Here is a 20213-nt window from a genome sequence, read left to right on the forward strand (position 1 = left end):
AGAAGAAACTTACAATTTACAATTTAGGCCAGGGGTTTTCAACGTTTTCAAGCCAAGGATTCCTTAGAGAGAGATGAAGCAGGGACCCCCACAACCTTTTTGTAGATTCCATATAGTTTCATTGTTTGACAGCACAATCGTCAGGGTATTTTGAATTCATGTAAATTTGTGTTTTCCCTTTTCAGATATTTAACCACTTGAACCATCAATACTTAATAAACCTAACCTTTCACTCTGTACTTAGTCTGCTCTTTTTCCCTCTAGACCAAAGCTATTGCCGAAAATAGCCGATCTACAAGCTCAAAACGCCTCGCAGCGCGAGGCGTTTTGAGCTTGTAGATCTGCTATTTTTGGCTAAAGTTCTCAGAAAATGGACGCTAGGGTTCAGGTGGTTAATATAAAAATGGAGAAAAAAAGGTTTCTATCACTCAAAGATTTGGAGAACCCCTGTAGTAACTCTGAGGACCCCCTAGGGGTCCCGGACCCCCTGTTGAAGACCCCTGGTTTAGGCATTTAGCTAGATGTTCTTAATCCAGAGCGACTTACAATAAGCAAGCAAACCTCTTCTGCAGTCTAATAACCAAACAACAGTAGCTACAGTAGTGATAGCGGCAGTGCATGGTGAGAAATCCTCAGTGTTTGAATAGGGCCCCCAGCAGGGTCTACACCTGGCAAACACAACTGTAAAAGGATTGATGTGTGTGTGTTTTAGAGCGATGGACATACAGCAACGGCCGGGGTCTTTGAATAGGAGCTGTTGGTGGGAACGTGGGAAAAGACAATGGAAGTGAAAGTGTGATTAAAAGCTGTCAGCTGGAGACGGCTGTATGGTTATGGATGTTCCTCTCCCTTCACAACACAAACACACACACAACAGTTGAGTCCAGAGGCTGGCTGAGCCATGAATGCACGTCCAACAATGAGGAGCGAAGGAGTGTTAATTTAAGGCTGCATTCCGTTTCATGTCCTACTGTAGCCGCTACGTGAACCCAAGTCTGCCTGCGTGGGAGAGCAAACGTATTCAGTGTTGGAAAGTAACTAAGTACATGTACTCAGGTACTGTACTTAAGTACAATTTTGAGTTACTCTTATACTTTTTTTTTTAACTTAATTTTTATTTAGTCACATGCTCACATATTTACAGGGTCAACATTTTACATAATTTTCATCATCATATTACAGTCCATTTCAATCCTCCGTGGTGTCATTCTTCCGGGTTGTGTATTCAGTCCATTTCTCCCATTTTTCAAGAAACAACTCTTCCTGTATCCTGAGTCTGTGTGTAAATCTCTCCATTACATAAATTTCCTCCACAATGCGCAGCCACTGTTCACAAGTTGGGGAGTCACTTCTATAGGCTACCACAGTCTTCTTATTGCTTTTTTGCTGGCTGCTAGCAGCACCATGACCAGATACATGTCGTCTCCATGTGTGATTTCCTGCGTCAAGTTTCCTAAATATACTACCACACTTTCTGGAGTATTTCCAGTTTTCTATACTTTTACTCCTCTTTTACCTCTCAGTGGCAAATATTGTACTTTTAGCCCACAGTAATTATTTGAAAGTTACTCTGTAGATTCAGATTATTATAAAAAAGTTATATTAACCACTTCAGCCCTATTTAAACTTTGGCCTTTTGAAAACAGCCGTAGGGCTGCTATTTTCAAAAGGTTTATTCATTTAAATATAATTTCCACGGCTTTGACTTTGAGAGAGACTGAGAGAGTACAGGTTCCATTTGACACTCTGTGAGTGTCACATGGATAAATGAACATGTAGAAGGTGAGAAGTGTGGAGAGCTCTTCTCTTTCACGAGTGCAGACAGCACGTCTGGCCTCCCGCTGGACCACCGCGACCCTAGCTCTGTAACCGGAGGCCGAGAGATGAGCGAAATAACATAATTGCCTGACGAGAAAAACACCGAGGCCGTGCCGTGTGTGTATCCGTGTTTCATTACGGCTGTTGATGAAGACGGTATTTAGAAGTCTATTTAAAGGATTTAGAACGGGAACACAAATCTGTGTCATGTTAGATATGAACCACTTTAACCATTACTGTATGCTTTAGCTATTGCAAAAACAGCAGATATACTTGTAGATCTGCTATTTTTGAAAATCGTGAACATTTGTTCAAGTCTATTTTTGACCTGATTCTATAAATGTCTTTAAAATCCTTCTTCTAAATCAGTGGTTCTCAAACATTTTCATGTCAAGGACCCCCAAAATTACATGTATTTGGCCGCGGACGCCCATCTCAAAATATGTTGTTCCAGGGACCACCCAGAAGCAAATATTTGAGTTGCAAATGTTCGCTTTTAAAAAGATATATTGAGAGACTGGGCAAAAAAAAAATCATGATTTTTCAAAAATAGCAGATCTACAAGCTCATATATCTGCTATTTTTCAATAGTTAAAGCATTGAATAATTCTAGTTCTAAATGGATTAAAGGATGGCTCAGGATTGGAGGTCTTGTTTCTCCCTCTCGATGTGGGAGGTCTCGGTGTGTTTGCGAGGAGCTCTGACAGCACCCAGGAGATCTTGTCTTCTCATTTATGCTCTAATAATTACAATCCCTGACCCCGGCGTCGATGAATGACATGCTTGTTTGTGCGTGCGTGCGGGTGTGTTTGGTGTGCAATATGCACGTCGCCCGCCCCATGCATCCGCAACACATGTGCCTGACATGTTTGCCACACACAACGGTATATATTAGCAACATGCGTTGCGAAAGCCGCGCAATTCGCACATCAGCGGTGTGGTGCAACATAAGCTGTTCGGGAGGTTCCCGGTGACGGGCTGAGGGGCTCCTGGGCTAATTTGAGAGGCGGCGGGGGCTCTCTCACAAGCTCTCCTCTTTCATCATCAGGACCTCTTAAGTACGCTGTCAAAGCCGCGCAGCACTCGCATGTCCTGCATATGCCTAAATCCAGAAGGGTTAATTTAACTTACAGGTCCCTTCGTACACTCCAGAGTTAACCACTTAAACCAAGGGGTCTTCAACAAGGGGTCAGGGACCCCCAAGGGGTCCTCGGAGTTACTATAGGGGGTCCACCAAATCCTTGTGTGAGAGGATAAACATTTTCAATTAAACACTTTGAACCCTCGCGTCCCTATTCTGAGGAGAACTTTAGACAAAAATAGACGATCTACCAGCTCTCAACGTCTCGCGCTGCGAGGCGTTGAGAGCTTGTAGATCGGCTATTTTCAGCAAAGAGGTTTGGTGTAGAGGTTATAACACATTTATACAATATGAGGGAGTCCCTGCTTCATCTCTCTCTCCGTTAAGGGGCCCTTGGCCTGAAAAGACCCCTGACTTAAACCCTATGTACTTGGTTGACTGGTGACCCCAGGGCTCGATACTAGATCCACTCCTATTCCCCCTGTGCTCCAAATCTCTTTGAAAATGGCCCGTCTACAAGCTCACAACACATTGCAAAGCTTCTGAATCTGTGCCACAGAATACAGGGCTAGGGTTCAAGTGTTTAAATAAGTGCTTCGCATTTTTACTGCTATGAGCTTCATTGCCCCCTAGAAATAAGCTCCGAGAGGCATACTGTGCTTCTAAGTAGTGCATGTGATAAGTGTTAAAAGCTATTCAACGCTCTTTTTGCTTTCTCTTTATTCACTCTTGTGTGCTCTAGACCAGGGGTTCCCAAACTTTTTTGTCTCAGGGCACCCCATAATTATTTTTTTTAAATCCGAGGCAACCCTACATTATAAGTTTCACTCCCAGCACCTTATATTTATAGCATATCGTCGTTGTCGGGTGGAAACCGTGTATGTCCAAAACCTTTCGATTTCTATTTATCATCTAAAAAATTTATTAAACTAGTGAAAACAGCAGATCTGCTGTTTTCAGATCAGCAGATCTGCTTGTAGATCGGCTGTTTTCACTAGTTTTGTGCGACGGTCTTGTATGATGAAGCTAGAGATAAGAGGTTTCTGCCCGACAGTGACGATATTTGAGTGATTATGTTGCAAGGAAAACGTGGAGGTAATAGCCATTTTGGTTAGAACTGACTGAAAATAACGTTGTACTTCAAGTTTAAAATGATACTAAATATTTTTCAAGTGTCCAAATAAATTCCAGATATTATCAAATTATCTCGCGGCACCCCTGGACTGCCATCACGGCACCCCAGGGTGCCCCGTCACCCACTTTGAAAACCACTGCTCTAGACAAGCAAGGCAAGAAATCTAAAATCTGGATTGAAAAAAAGAAGAAACATTTTCTTCTAAGTTTCCTAGTAACAACGTGATCTGTATTAACAGTGTCAGTTCAGAGCCGCTACCCTTAATAACAACACTGTTTTGAATTACAGTGTTAAACGGTTGGGTTACTGTACCGTATCCAGCAAACACAAATATTCCTGCTTCCAGGGACGTGCTGGGCCCCTGATTCATCCCGGGAAATAGAGTTGGAGAGGCCCTCATTGTGCGCTATAGAGAGAGAGATCTCTCTCTCTATAGCGCTGCTGCTACTCAAAGATTTGCCATTTCAGATCATGACAAGTGACAAGCCAGTGGGCCAATTACTGTACATGAGTTATATTTCGTCGTTGTCGGGTGGAAACCTTGTCAAAACCATTTAAAAATGATTTAAACTAGTGAAAACAGCCGATCTGTTGTGTGCTTGTAGATCTGCTGTTTTCACTACTTTTGTGCAACGGCCTTGTATGATGAAGCAGGGCTTTGCTTTGCAAAAAATGTATAAATTTGAAACTTGGAGATACGAGGTTTCTGCCCGACAGTGACGATTTACTTTGTTGGCCACACAGTCCCCCAAAATGGAACGAAGGCCGACATTTTATTTTTAATTTCGTCCTAATGGCCGGCCTGGACCGGCTGGGAATGAACCGGCCGTTCGGGAGTTGTCCCGCTTTTCCCAATGGCCAGCACGTCCCTGCTGGTGTTATAGACTCACACTGGTGTCTTCTTGGTGGGAGCACAGGTTTAGTTCCAGATCCAGGGGAAAAAGAGGGCTGATTTCACATGGATGACCCCTGAGAATATGGGACAGGTGTACTGTGTTGCAGGGGTGTCGCACCAAATTCTGGGCCCTGGGTACTTTAACTATTGAAAAATAGCAGATATACAAGCTCAGAGCGTGGCACCGAGTGCTGTGCTGCGAGCTTGTAGATCTGCTATTTTTGAAAAGTCGTGAAAATGTGTTTGAATATTTCAAATCCTAAGGTTTAAAAAAAATATATGTTTCTATGTCAGTGTCAATGGTGCTCAAACTGATATGACCACCAAAATAATATGTATTTGGCCACAGAACCCCATCTCAAAATATTTAGTTCCAGGGACCCCCCAGAAGCAACATTTTAGTTACAAATGTCCGCTTAAAATGTTTTCACTACTTTTCAAAAATAGTAGATCTACAAGCTCGCAGCGCGCTGTGAGCTTGTACATCTGCTATTTTTCAATAGCTAAAGTATAAAATAATTAAGGCCCCCTCCACCTTGGGCCCTAGTAACTCAGTCCCACTCCACCCCCCCCCCCCCCCCCCCCTTGTGACACCCCTGATGACGAAGTCAACCCTTGAGAATATGAGACAGGTGTACTCTTGTGTAAAAGAATACAGGCATAGAGAAACAGTTATTATTGTCATGATAATGAATAGCTACGGCCCCCGCAGAGTCCGAGGACTCTTTGCACTTCCGAGCACGTACTGTAGTATAACCTTCCATCCGCCCACCTCATTTCCAGACCTGTACGGAGAACAATTCCGAGCCCGAAATGAAACATGACATGGAAACCATTATTCTCAATTATTATAATTTGCGATATAATCTGAACACCACGGTTGATTTGGAGCCCTCTGCGCTTGATTGGAACGGCAATGAGGTCAGAGAGGGAACGGATAGCAAAAAAAAAAAAAGGAATAAAGGGAAAGAAAAGAAAGATGAAGCGCACGGGTGGGGGGGGGAGACAGGGATGAGAGAAATGAGAGAGAAAGAGAGAGAGAAGAGATGGAAAGTGACAAGAAGGGGGTAGGATGAGAGTGAGGAGCCAGGCAGGGGCGTCACAAGGGGGGGGGGGGACTGAGTTACTAGGAACCCAGGGTGGAGGGGCCTTTAATTACTTTAGCTCACAGCGCGGCACCGAGTGCTTGTAGATCTGCTATTTTTGAAAAGTCGTGAAAATGTGTGCAAATCTTTGAACATATGTGTCCCAGCACCCCCAGCAGCTAGTCATCTCGGGGACTGTCATTATTCCCTGTAGCCAAAATGATTTTTTTTTTTTTTTTTTGCTCTTTTTTTTTTAATGCCACAACAGCATCTCATAATATCTAGGCTACATTTCACTTAAACGCCAGAGCTTAACTCTGCATGTAAATAAGACTTTTTTTAATTAATGTGAGAGATCGGTACATAATTCTGTTAGTCCTCCCAGTTTATATTAGCTAAAATGCTAACTAGCCAGCCTTTGTTAGCCGTTTGTAGCCAAATGCGGTAATATCGGGACTCCATTACTTAGCGTTGCAACCCACAGTATTTATCCCATTAATTTAATGCCACGTGTGTTCCAAATGAACAATTATTAACCACGTAATGTATGATTTTGTGTATTATTATTTATTATTCTTCCGCCGTTCTTCCGCTGTTTCTTCTTCTACGCTGGTGAAATGATCCGTTCCTGCCTGGAGGCGTCTGTGACGTATGCGTTTGTCTTCTGTGAAGCTCCGGTGCGGAAGCTTCCTTTGTCACTGAGTTAGCTTAGCATTGAATAGATCAGTGTCGTCCTAAACTATCTAATTCTAACGTTCAGGGTGTTTGTTTTTTTGGACAATAAATTGACAGCCAAGAAAACATGGATGGAATGCAATCGTTCACTCGCCGTCGGAAAGTTGACTTTAGAGTAGACTATTCTGGTTGACTGGCTATGAGTGGCTAACGGCTAACGCTAGCTAGCGTTAGCTAGCGCTAGCTGCAGCGCTAGCTGCAGGCTATAAACAAATAAAACGTGACCCAACTCTATTGTTGCTCTCTTCTACAAGCTCACAACGCGAGGCGGTTAAGCCTGTAGATTGTGTTTTATTATCAGGTCAAATAATCCTTCTGACTGAAGTTACACAAACACTGATTATGCTACATTTAGCACAGTTAGCCCTGTTGCACACGTAATGAATTCACTTCAACCTCGTGTTGAGCAGTTAATCCTATTTGCTACGTACGTCTACAAAAACCTTCATATTTCAAAGATAACGTGCTTACTGAAGTCTCACAGATGTCACAGTATGGTACGCTCAAGCAGAATTACCCGTATCTTTCGTATTGTTTAATAAACTGCATTTTAATCCGATCAGATGCCATTTTCTGTTGTTTTTCAGCCATGCGACCCCATCGGTTGCGAGGTGTACTGCACTTAGATACATTAATACCTTTTTAAGGAAACGACGACCGATCGGATTAAAATGCTCCTCATTAAATAATACGATCATTACGGGACATTCTGCTGGAGCGTACCCTATGGTGACATCTGTGAGCCTTCACTAAGCAATTTATCTTTGTAATCTGACCGTTTGTGTAGACGTATGTAGCAAATTGGTTAAACTGCTTCACGGTTGGCGCACTGTAGCGTCTTTACATTTAGCCCAATAATGCTTGAGATGCTGTTGTGGCATTATCTTTTTAGAGAGCAATAACTAAAGTTTAAAACATACATAAACCACTTTAGCCCTATGTTATACCAAGGCTATTTGAAAATAGACGATCTACAAGCTCACAACGCATTGCGGTGCGACGCGTTGTGAGCTTGTAGATCTGCTATTTTCAAACATTTTGTACTTTTACTTTTGGTACTTTAAGTACATTTGGATACCAATACTTTTGTACTTTTACTCAAGTACATTTTTTATTCTGGACTTTTACTTGTAACAGAGTGATTCTACATTGCAGAATTGATACTTTACTTTATTATAAAATGTTGGTACTTTTTCCACCACTGTGTAAACGTTTGTGTTCTCATGCCAATAAAGCTTCTTTGAATTGAAGATTGAATTGAAGATTGCTCCCCATGTGGCGGAGTCAGGTCATTGCAGGTTAGAAATTTATTTAAAACTTGAATATCTCAAAAGTACTATTTCAGCATGGCATCATTCTATAAGCCATATCTTCAAAACTGTTGGGTCAATCTCCACAACCAATATATCATTTTGTAGCTATGATCCCCAGCTTTCAAATGAAATGAAAAATGAAAATGAAAAAAATTGCAATGACTGGCTCCTGGGGAGATTGGGACACATATGTATTTTTTCAGCGAACATTTGTAGCTAGAATTTTGCTTCTGGGGGGGGGGGGGGGGGGTCCCTAGAACTAAATATTTTTAGATGGGGGTCCGTGGGCAAATACATATAATTTCACATGAAAAAGTTTGAGCACCACTGACAGTCTGACATATAAAACATAGGTAAAAAAAATAAAATCTAAAAATAGCAGATCTACAAGCTCGCTCGTTTGTATATCTGTTATTTTTCAATAGTTAAAGCACAAAATAATGCGTAATAAATGCGTTCCCCGTCTAAATGGGTGAAACCCCCTCCTACCCTATGAAGATCATTCACAGATGGGGGCCCGCAGTGAATCCTTGTACCCAGGGCCCAGAATTTGGTGTGACACCCCTGGAGCCAGGCAAAGGAGAGGAGAGAAGGAAACAAGGAGAGAGAGAGAGAGAGAGAGAGAGAGAGTGATGTGCGTCATGTCTGCACTAAACTCTAATCTGAAATAGGACCGCGGCTTCTCTTCTCCGTGCAGATCTGAAGTTTGGGAACGGGTCCAAAAAACTGCCCTGCCGGCCGGGCCTCCTCCACATAATATTTGTTCCCAATAAAAGTAGCCGCTCACAATATCCTGTAACTTTGCTGCCCCGGCCCGGCGGCGTCGCCAAGGGGCTCTCAGGAATATGAACGCTGGTGATTCATCATCTGCCACAGGCTTTCTTATTTATTTTTTTTACTTTCATATAGGCACCTGGTCACAGCGTTGCCGGCAACAAAGGAGCCATGTGCAGAACAGGGTTTCGGGGCATGGGCAGACATATAGTGGGTTGGCTTAACAAAATTATCGGAACGAAGCGGATAAAAGCGCCAAACTTTTTTTTGAGGCTTCTTTAGGACCTAACGATGGATTTTAGCCTTGGGTACCAAACTTTATTTTGATGTTCACCCATATAATTATCCATATCAAGTTGGGTCTCCCATCGACTTTCTATACAGGAGGAAAATAGCCAGAAAGAAAATCTGCTTTAGGTAGGATGTGAGGGGTCTAACTAGGGGTTTGTCATGATTCTGAATCCATTGCAAGCATTTGTTTTGCACAAAAAACTTTCATTGGGCTCGAAATGGCCCCACAAAACGATGGTTTAGTGATGAGTCATCATTTTTCACAGTTTTTTTGAGTGTTTTTTGGGCAAAACAAATGCTTGCAATGGATTCAGAATAATGACAAACCCCTAGTTAGACCTCTCACATCCTACTTAAAGCAGATTTTTTTTCTGGGTATTTTCCTCCTTTATAGAAAGTCGATGGGAGCCCAACTTGATATGGATAATTCTATGGGTAAACTTCAAAATAAAGTTTGGTACCCAAGGCTAAAATCCATCGTTAGGTCCTAAAGAAGCCTCAAATAAAGTTTGGCGCTTTTATCCGCTTCGTTTCGATAATGTCAAAAACCAGGGTTAAGCAACCACACTAATAGTCCAGTTGAATACCAGAAGACTCGCCCCGGGCGTCTGTCGGGGGGAGCGGTGGAACGGTCTCTGCCAGGTATTCCTAAACGTAATCTCGGTAAACTATGCCTAAACGGTTAAACCTAACCTTATTCCTAACCTTTACCTCAGTGAAACGGTGCCAAAACCTAACCCTATTCCTAATCTTAACCTCAGTAAAGCTATGCTTAACCCTATAACAATTGTTCTCAACCTGTGGGTCGGGACCCCCAGAGGGGTCCCCAAATTATTTTGGGGGGTCCCCAGATGATTAACTTCATGTGCAACATTGTATTCTCACTCAACAGTAAACGAACCAGCATAAAGTTTAAGTGTATAGAGGGTATCTGCACATTTCTAAAGTGACAATTTAAGGACTTCTTAATACCTCTAAAATGACAAATTAAACATTGGACAAATTGTAAAATATTAGAGGTAGAGTTGCGAGGCATTGTGAGCATGTAGATCTGCTATTTTCACAATAGAACCATGTTGTACAAAATGTTATGCCTCAACTCTTGCTCGTCAGGTTTGGGGGGTCCCCAGTTAACATATGATTATTTTGGGAGCTCATGGCCTGAAAAGGTTGAGAACCACTGCCCTATACAGTTATATCTAACCTTATCCTCAGTAAAACAAACACGAGAATACTAGAACCGTCCCACCGAGCGGTCAGCGCGAGGTCGGCGAATAGAAATCAGGGCGAGAAGGTTTGGCGAGTAGAGCGGTCACCGTCCATCTCCCCCTGCAGTCTGTGTGTGAACGTCTGGCATCATGAGGTCAGTAGTCTCGCGTAGCCAGACAACTATTCCACAATCTCCGAATGCTATATAGAGTCTGGAACGGCAGCTCCCGAACGGCGAGTATCGGAAGTAGCCGCTGCTGCACTGAACTGTAGTCCCATTGGAAACATAACAGAAACACAATAGCTCAGACAAAGTCATTCGAGCGGCCTATTCATGTTATGGGTGTATAGTTTAAGAAAACGTTTGAAAACATCATGGAGGTAACACCAATAACACCAGAGAAAGACGAAATAACGCCCCCAGAAATATTGAAAGGAGACTTAACGCTTCCAGTAGGACATGTTATTGCTACTGCACCAAGGGAGCGGTTGCGTCACATCCGCTTTATCTCGCACTCATCGTTTCTATTTCCGTTTGCCAAACTGTATGCCGAGAGCATTTGCCCAAATCGCGGAGGCAACTGTCTGGCCTCGCGAGACTATGAGGTCAGCCATCACCCAGGCTCCTTCCTGTGACCTCACAGGAAGTCATCGTTGGATGAGTGCCCGTACACTAGATAAAATAGTCCTTCCTGGGAAGGGAGCAACCTTTTTCGTCTGCCAAGGGGTCTAAGCTGTGTGTAACGCCTGCGTGTATCTCCTTTAACTCAAGTCTTTGCTTCTGGGGGTCCCTGGAACAAAATATTGAGATGGGGGTCCGCACACTCCGCGGACAAACACATCATTTTGAGGGTCCTTAACCACTGCTCCCTTTAAATATTCGACGTGCTCAGTCAAAGGGTTTTTAAAAAAAATCTCTCTTACAGACACGTATTTTCTGTAGCTTTTAATGTTGTTTAATTTTTCCTTGTTTCTATTTTTTATCTGTTCTTATGTTCTTCCCTATGCCCTGTGATTGTTACACAGGTTTTGTTGTGCATTGATGCCCATGTACAGCACTTTGGGCAATTTTATTGTTGTAAATGTGCTTTATAAATACAATTTGATTTGATTTGATTCTACAAATGTTTTCTAAATCCTAACAGTTTTCAAAAAAAAAAAACCCAAAAAAATGTATTTTGCTATATCAGTGGTTCTCAAACTTTGTCATGTCAAGGGCCCCCAAAATGATATGTATTTGCCCGTGGACCCCCCATCTCAAAATACTTCCAGGGACCCCCACAAAGCAAAATAGTCCCTCCTGGGAAGGGAGGGAGTAGAGGAGGAGGCATCATGTATTAGTGCAGGGATGTTGTGGTTTGGAGATGTCAGTTTGTGGTGAGGTGCATGTGTGGGTGGGTGAGAGAAAGAGAACGAGAGAGAGAGAGACGGAGTAAGGGAAAGAGTGATCAACTAGGTGTGCCAGGCCTGGAGTGGTTGGCAGCGTGCCTGACAGACAAGGCTCTCTTTTAACCCATTCACGCATAACTGTGTCAGCACTTTAACCATGATTTCATGCTCTAACTGTTAAAAAATTGCAGATGTGCAAGCACCGAGTGCCACACTGTGAGCGTGTAGATCTGCTATTTTTGAAAAATCTTTAAATGTGTGCAAATCATAAGCAGACATTTGTGACGCAAATCCTTCTTTCTCTTGGTTCTCAATGCACTTCTCAACGTATGAATAAATGGACCATTGTAAAGTGCTTTGAGCGCTTGGAAAAGTGCTATAAAATTATTATTATCATTATGGTCCCTGGAACGAAATATTTTCAGATGGGGGTCCGTGGGTCAAATACATAATAATTCTAGGGGGTCCTTGTGAGAACCACTGACAGAGAAACATAGTGTTTTTTTTTCCAGAAAACTCTTAGGATCTAGAAGACTTTTTTTCAGGTCCAAATGGTTTAAGCCACTTCGTCCGGCTACGCATTATTTTGACTATTGAAAAATAGCAGATATACAAGCTCACACCGCGGCACCGAGTGCCGCGCTGCGAGCTTGTAGACCTGCTATTTTTGAAAAATCGTGAACATTTGAATTTTGACCGATTCTATAAGTGTCTTCTAAATCCTTCGAAGGTTTTTTGAAAAACACGTTTCTATGTCAGTGGTTCTCAAACTCTTTCATGTCAAGGACCCGTAGAATTGTATTTGGCCGCCGACCCCCGTCTCAAAATATTTTGTATCAGGGACCCCCCAGAAGCAAATATTTGAGTTACAAATGTTCACTTTAATAATGAGATGTTCAAAGATTTGCACACATTTTCATGGTTTTTCAAAATAACAGATCTACAGCACAAGCTCGTATATCTGCTGTTTTTCAATAGTTAAAGCATTCAATGATTCTCGGCCTAAATGGTTTAAACTTATAGGAGCGTATGGAAGTCTGCGCGAGAGAGAGGCAGTGAAACATTAGGGGACGGGGGGGAAACAAAGGCACGCCGGGGGCGCATGGTTCTTCTCCAGCGCCGTGGAGGCCGATGCAGGTCGACAAGCTGGGCGGGCCGGCGAGTACCAAAACACTCTGTGCCGGCACGCTATGAGTGGCGCGCCGAGATGGCCGGCTGAGGAGGCCGGGCTGGCTGAAAAAGGGCGCAAGCTACACAAGAGCTGCTTAGGGATGGGACGATATGAAATTGTCATATCACGATTATTGTGACCAAAGACATTTTACATTTTTTAACATTTATAATGACCGGTCCAAAATATATATGTATTTAAACTTGCATTGGAGTTCAGATGTGAACAGGGGCGTCAATTGGGTATGGCAGGGGTATGCAGCTGTAAATGTTATATTACCAGGTTCCGCAGGTCAGCTGCACAGGTGCGATGCATTATTGTTAATTGTGGCACGTTTACTAACATGCTAAGTTTAGCTGCACTTGAAAAACCATTCCAGGCTGCCATATCCAGCCCAAGAAACCAAAGAAACCTGTGTAAAAAACTGACAAAAGTCATCTTTTTTTTTAGACATTGTGAAAATAGCCGATCTACATGCTCACAACGCGTTGTGAGCATGTAGATCTGCTATTTTCACAATAGAACCATGTTATCCAAAATGTATTTTCTATGAGGACTCCCATCTTTGCCATACCCTAGCTTTTGCTGAACTGACGCCACTGGATGTGAAACAGACCATCCGTAGTGTAATAATGCCCCCCAGCCAGCATGCTTCTCTCATTCCCAGGGCATAAACACCCCTATTTATTTACCCTGCTGGGTTTGCATTGCAGCAGGGGCCACGCCACTGGGGCCGTGCGCGTCAGGGGACAGATGACATCATATCGGTGGTGGCGCCCCGTCTCTTATAGCAGCGGTCCTCAACCTTTTCAGGCGGCCTTTCACCCTGGCAAGCACTAAGAGTTGAGGCATTACATTTTATATAACACGGTTCTATTGTGAAAATAGCAGATCTACATGCTCACAAGCATGTAGGTCGGCTATGTTCACAATTTCTGCCTCTAATATTTGACAATTTGGCCGATGTTTTAACTTGTCATTTTTAGAGGTATTAAAAAGTCCTCAAATTGTCACTTGAGAAATGTGCAGATACCCTCTAGTCTATACACTTAAACGTTATGTTGGTTTGTTTACTGTTGAGTGAGAAAACAGTGTTGCACATTAAATGGGAAGACCACCATTTTCAATATTGAATTGCGTCCTGGTGGTGCTACTGTATAATAGGCCAATGTAAAAAGGGTGGCATATGTTCTTCACATTAGATCTTTCATGGCAATCGGATGCTGCATGCATGATTTGAGTGTTCCAAAAATGTGTTTTGCTAAAGTCTACCTGCTGATGGCGCTATAACAGGCCAATGTGAAAAAGGTAGCATTTGTTCCTTGACCTAGTGGAAATATGTGTGGCAAATTTCACGGTAATCGCAAGCTGCATAGATGATTTGAGGCATTTTGTTCAAAAACGGAGCAATCCTGCAAACTTTGGAAGCTAATATTAGCCAATCAGGATGGAATATGAAATATCAGATGGATCGGACTTGATCACATGACTATAGAGATACTGTGTACCAATTTGCGTGATTTTTGGATAAAATCTCAAGGAGTAACATCCAAAAACGTGTTTTACATAATTCGCCCAAAGGTGGCGCTATAGAAGGCTGATGTGAAAAATGCAGGGCAAAGGTTTATCCTTAGCCTTTAGGGAGTGCGCTTACTAAGTTTGAAACTGATCGGTGAAGTTATAGGTAAAACCACAAATCGCCCTGTTATAGCGCCACCATGAGGCTGATTAAAAAAAATCAAGTGGCATTTCTTCCTCTGCCTAGTGGGAACGTGTGTGCGCGATTTCATGATAATTGCACTTTGCGTTTGGGATTTGAGGCATGTTGTTCAAAACAGCTCAATCCTACAAACTTTGGAATCCAATCTTAGCCAATCAGAATGGAATATGCAAAATCGGACAGATCCGTGTCGATCGCATGACTGTCGAGATACTGCCTACCGATTTGTAGGATTTTTGGACAAAATCTGTAAGAGTAGTGCACAGAAATGTGTTTTACAAACATCGGCCACTAGGTGGCGCTAGAAAAGGCCCATTTGAAAAATGTAGGGCAGAGGTTCTAGATTGGCATCCAGGGAATGTGTGTGCTCACTTTGGCAGCGACCGGGCCAACGGCGACTGAGATTAGCTGCACACAAACTGCGAGGACGCACGGACGCACGCACGGACGCACGGACGGACGGACACACGCACGGACGGACGGACGGACGGACGGACGGACGAAGGGGAAAACATACTCTCCCCCCATGCCTTCGGCTGGTGGAGACAACTATGACATTAATATACCTTAGTATACAGTTCTAGGCAACATAGAAGGGGGGGAACTTTTTTTCTATTTCCACACAACTCCTCTAAGGTATATATTAATGACATAGTTCAATATTGAAAATGGTTTAAGTTTAAGTTAATCATCTGGGGACCCCCCAAAATAATTGGGGGGGGGGGGTCCCGACCCACAGGTTGAGAACCACTGTCTTATAGGTCGGGGGAGAGATGACATCATATCGGTGCTGGCGCCCCGTCTCAGGCAGGGGGGCGGGTGGGGGGGGGGGGGAGGCCAGGGGTCACGGTGGGAGGTGACGGTGGGACCGGGGGCAGCGGAGCGGTGAGGAGACTGGCAGTCTGTGGCAGCCGGGACGCGACGCGACGCGGGGTCAACCCTGGGTACCGCTGAGCAAGGCAGGGGAGTGGAGGAGCCAATCAGTTAGAGCAGAGGAGAGAGAGAGAGAGAGAGAGAGAGAGAGAGAGAGAGAGAGAGAGAGAGAGAGAGAGAGAGAGAGAGAGAGAGAGAGAGAGAGAGAGAGAGAGAGAGCTCAGCCCCAGCCAGGCTCGGGCTGAGTTACTATCACAACGGGCCTATTTTCACTGTGCTGTCATCTGTGGAGAGAGAGCAACAGACAGACTGTGTGTGTGTGTGTGTGTGTGTGTGTGTGTGTGTGTGTGTGTGTGTGTGTGTGTGTGTGTGTGTGTGTGTGTGTGTGCTCTGTGTACACACCATTTCCATTGCTTTTCAATTGCAAATACATTATTTGTTTTGATTGTATTGTTCCACTTTTCGCAACGTTAACGTATGTTTTCTCATGCCAATAAAAGGCCCACTGAATACGATTGTGTGTGTGTGAGAGAGAGAGAGAGAGAGAGAGAGAGAGAGAGAGAGAGAGAGAGAGAGAGAGAGAGAGAGAGAGAGAGAGAGAGAGAGAGAGAGAGAGAGAGAGAGAGAGAGAGAGAGAGAGAGAGAGGTTGGGGGTGGGTGGGCTGTGTGTGTGTGTGTGTGTGTGTGTGTGTGTGTGTGTGTGTGTGTGTGTGTGTGTGTGTGTGTGTGTGTGTGTGTGTGTGTGTGTGTGTGTGTGTGTGTGTGTGTGTGTGTGTGTGTGTGTGTGGTCCCCCAGCATTGTCACCTTCTCCTCAGTGCCAGCAAGGAGGGGACATGACAGGACAGGACAGGACCAGGGTTGCCATGTCTGCTTATTATTACAAGTGACTTTGGGCTTGTTTTGTAAATGTTGTTTAAACCCAGTGGTGGTTCTAAAACATTTTCATCTCGAGCGCACCCTCAAATTCATATGTATTTGTCCACGACCCCACCCCCCCCAACTGCAAATATGGATACCATATTTTTGTTATAAAATATTTGTGTGTATGTAAATATTTCAAAAATAGTCCAAATTTACACCGTAGATTCTTTTGGGCTTGTTTTCAAAGACCTGGTTGCTTATTTCTCTCGCAAAATCTGGCAACACTGGCTGAACAGGACAGGACAGGGGATCTGGTTTCTTTGTGCGCTGCAGGAGTGGTTCTCAGCCTTTTCAGGCCACGACCCCCCATTTTGTATAACACGGTTCTACTCACGCGAGGCGTTGATCTGGTGTAGATCTGCTATTTTCACAATGTCTGCCTCTAATCTATCTATAAATGCGACAAATCTCTGTCTGTTTGTTTGTTTGTAATCCGCGTATCTCGAGAACCGTTCGTCCCAACGGCTTCAGATTCGGCACGCGCGTTCCCCGCCGCCGCGCGGCGTGCAGTGCAGGGCCTCGACCCGACCCGACTCGCGGTTTTCCGAAACCGGCGCGAAACGTTCGGAATCTCCTTATGCGGAGCTGATTGTTGACATCAGGCTGTTCCGGAGGAAATCGGCGCAAGCGCTGACTCATTGTGACATCACTTCATAAAAGGCTGTGACATCACGTACGCCACATGAGTCAACAAAAAATCTCTGTGAATGTGTATGTATGTATGTGAATCTCGAGAACCGTTCTTCCCACCGGCACACACTTTCTCCAGATATAGGCATAAAATGAATCCCCGAATGCGGAGCTGATGTCTGACATCAGAGTTTTCCGCAACCGGTACTGTGTGTGCAGAGATCTCCATATATGGGCATAAGGGTACAAAGGCAAACAGATGGTCAAAACGGGTCCTATGACAACAGGTATATTGGGGTTTGCATTAAAGGGTGGGGACAAAGGCTAACAGATGGTCAAAACGGGTCCTATGACAACAGGTATATTGGGGTTTGCATTAAAGGGTGGGGCATTCATGGGGTCCGCTCCAAAAAAGAAAATAAAAGAGACAAAGACAAACATAAGACAAGCGACAAAGCGTGGGACTGGGAGGATGACTTGAATGATGCAGATTTAAGCAGGCTGTGTATTCTGCTTAAAGAAGAAACAAACAAAAAGCGACAGAGATCTCATATATGGGCATAAAATGGACGCAGATAAACAGATATCTCCATATACGGGCATAAAGGGACACAGACGGACAGATACAGAGATCTCCATATATGGGCATAAAATGGACACAAATAGACAGATATCTCCATATATGGGCATATGGGCATAAATGGACCCAGAACTATATCTGCAGTGATCTCCATATATGGACATAAAATGGACGCCGACAGACAGACAGATACAGATATCTCCATATATGGGCATAAATGGACACAGGCAAACAGATGGTCAAAACGGGTTCTATGACAACAGGTATAATGGGGTTTGCATTAAAGGGCGGGGGATTCATTCCCTATTTACATCGTTCCCGAGTTGGCCAGGTCGCCGACTAGCTTCTAGTATTTGACAATTTGGCCAATGTTTAATTTGTCATTTTAGAGGTATTAAAAAGTCCTTAAATTGTCGCTTTAGAAATGTGCAGATACCCTCTCTATACACTTAAAGGAGCAGTCAACTTGTTTTTCTTGAAAAATGGATGCTAAATTAAAAATAATGTTCGAAAATATTTTATAAAAAAAATATGCTTCATATACGTTGTTCTGTTCAAAAATTTCCACAAAAAGCGTAAAATAATGATAAAATAATCATTTGGCAATTGTCAGGCTGACACTTTGTTTACATCCTATCAATCCATATAAAAGAATAGACTAGGATGTAAACAAAGTGTCGGTCTGACAAAGGCCAAAATGATTATTTTATCATTATTTTACGCTTTTTGTGGACATTTTTGAACAGAAACACATAATATGAAGCATATTTCTTTATAAAATATTGTCGAAACATTATCTTTATTTTAGCATCCGTTTTTCAAGAAAAAGTTGACTATAGCTCCTTCAAACGTTATGTTGGTTTGTTTACTGTTGAGTGAGAAAACAATGTTTCACATTAAGCTAATCATCTGAGGACCCTCCAAAATAATCCCGACCCACAGGTTGAGAACCACTTAGCTAAAGGAGGCCTCACTGTGACCTCCCCCTGGCGAGGCGGTGGTGTGCAGTTGCCTGGCTCCAGCCAATAGACCCGCCCTTTCTCTGAGTGAACTGCTTCTCTTGGTCTGGTTTTGTCATATGACGCGTCTCTTTCTACCGAAACCGACCGAAACCGACCAATGAAATCAATGCAATACGGAGGAGGGGTGCGTCTAACTTTTGAAAATCAACAGAAACAGTGGAGGGAGGGGTGGCTGCGTGGCTCACCAGAGTTCTTAATTGCTCCCTTTGAACTTCAAAAGGGCTCCGAACTGCAGTCATTGATTGAGCCATACAAGTGTCGAATAGCTCGTTAGTGATTCTCTCTAATCAATGAAACATCAAAGACAATGACCTGTTTGGTGCATGTCATTGAGGGGAGGGGGAGGAGGGAATGTTTTGTGTGCAAAAGTCAAACACAACCCCTCCCACCAGATCTCTTGTGATTGGGAATTTCAAATTTTAAATCCCCTCCCCTCTTCAATCAAATAGAATGGGGACAACTTCAGACTTAAGCTCCAGCGTAGAGTCTGAAATCAGGCTAGGTGTGCAGAGCTCCCATGCAGCCACAGGGGGCTCAGTGACAGTCTGGCATGTCTATTTCAATCAGGCCTATACAGTACATACAGTACAGAGTACCCTATGGTGAAGACGAGGATCTGTGGGTTTGTGCCGCACTGACACAGCGTTGCAGGGGTGTCGCACCAAATTCTGGGCCCCGGGTACAAGGATTCACTGCGGGGGGCCCCTGTGCTTTAACTATTGAAAAATAGCAGATATACAAGCTCACAGCGCGGCACCGAGTGCCGTGCTGCGAGCTTGTAGATCTGCTATATTTGAAAAATCATGAAAATCTTTGAATATTTCAAATCCTTCTAAGGTTTTTTTTGAAAAATCTATGTTTCGATGTCAGTGGAGCTCAAACCTTTTCATGTGAAGGTACCCCCAAAATGATATGTATTTGGCCACGGACCCTCATCTCAAAATATTTAGTTCCAGGGACCCCACCAGAAGCAAAATTTGAGTTAGAAATGTTCGCTTAAAAAATACATATATTCAAAGATTTGCACACATTTTCAAGACTTTTCAAAAATAGCAGATCTACAAGCTCGCAGCGCGGCACTCGGAGCCGCGCTGTGAGCTTGTATATCTGCTATTTTTCAATAGCTAAGTATAAAAATTTAGGCCCTTCCACCACCTTGGGCCCTAGTAACTCAGTCCCACTTTTCTACCCCTTGTGACGCCTCTGCAGCGCTGCGAGCCTCACACAGCATGCTGTGGGATTATTCATGGCCTGGAGTGGAGTGGAGCGGGACTCCAGGACATGCGGCTAAAATATCATATCACTGTGACTCTTTTTTTTTTTTTTTTCTTTTCAACCAGTGGTTCTCAAACTTTTCAGGTCAAGACAGGGACATGCTGGGCCCCTGATTCAGCCCAGGAAAAAGACTTGTAGAGGCCCTCATTGCGCGCTATAGAGAGATCTCTCTCTATAGCGCTGCTGCTACTCAAAAGATTTGCCATTTCAGATCATGACAAGTGACAAGCCAGTGGGCCAATTACATGAGTTATATTTCGTCTTTCTCGGGTGGAAACCTTGTATGTCCAAAACC

General features: G+C 43.6%; 1 protein-coding gene across 1 annotated transcript in view; it reads left to right on the forward strand.

The window, feature by feature from the left end:
- trabd2b (TraB domain containing 2B) overlaps window positions 1-20213 on the forward strand; it is a gene marked incomplete at both ends in the record, with an annotated part of 217357 nt that overhangs the window by 10246 nt on the left and 186898 nt on the right. The window lies entirely within an intron of this gene.

The sequence above is a fragment of the Nannobrachium achirus genome (genome assembly GCF_963921795.1).
Source record: "Nannobrachium achirus genome assembly, chromosome: 1".
NCBI classification, from domain to species: domain Eukaryota; kingdom Metazoa; phylum Chordata; class Actinopteri; order Myctophiformes; family Myctophidae; genus Nannobrachium; species Nannobrachium achirus.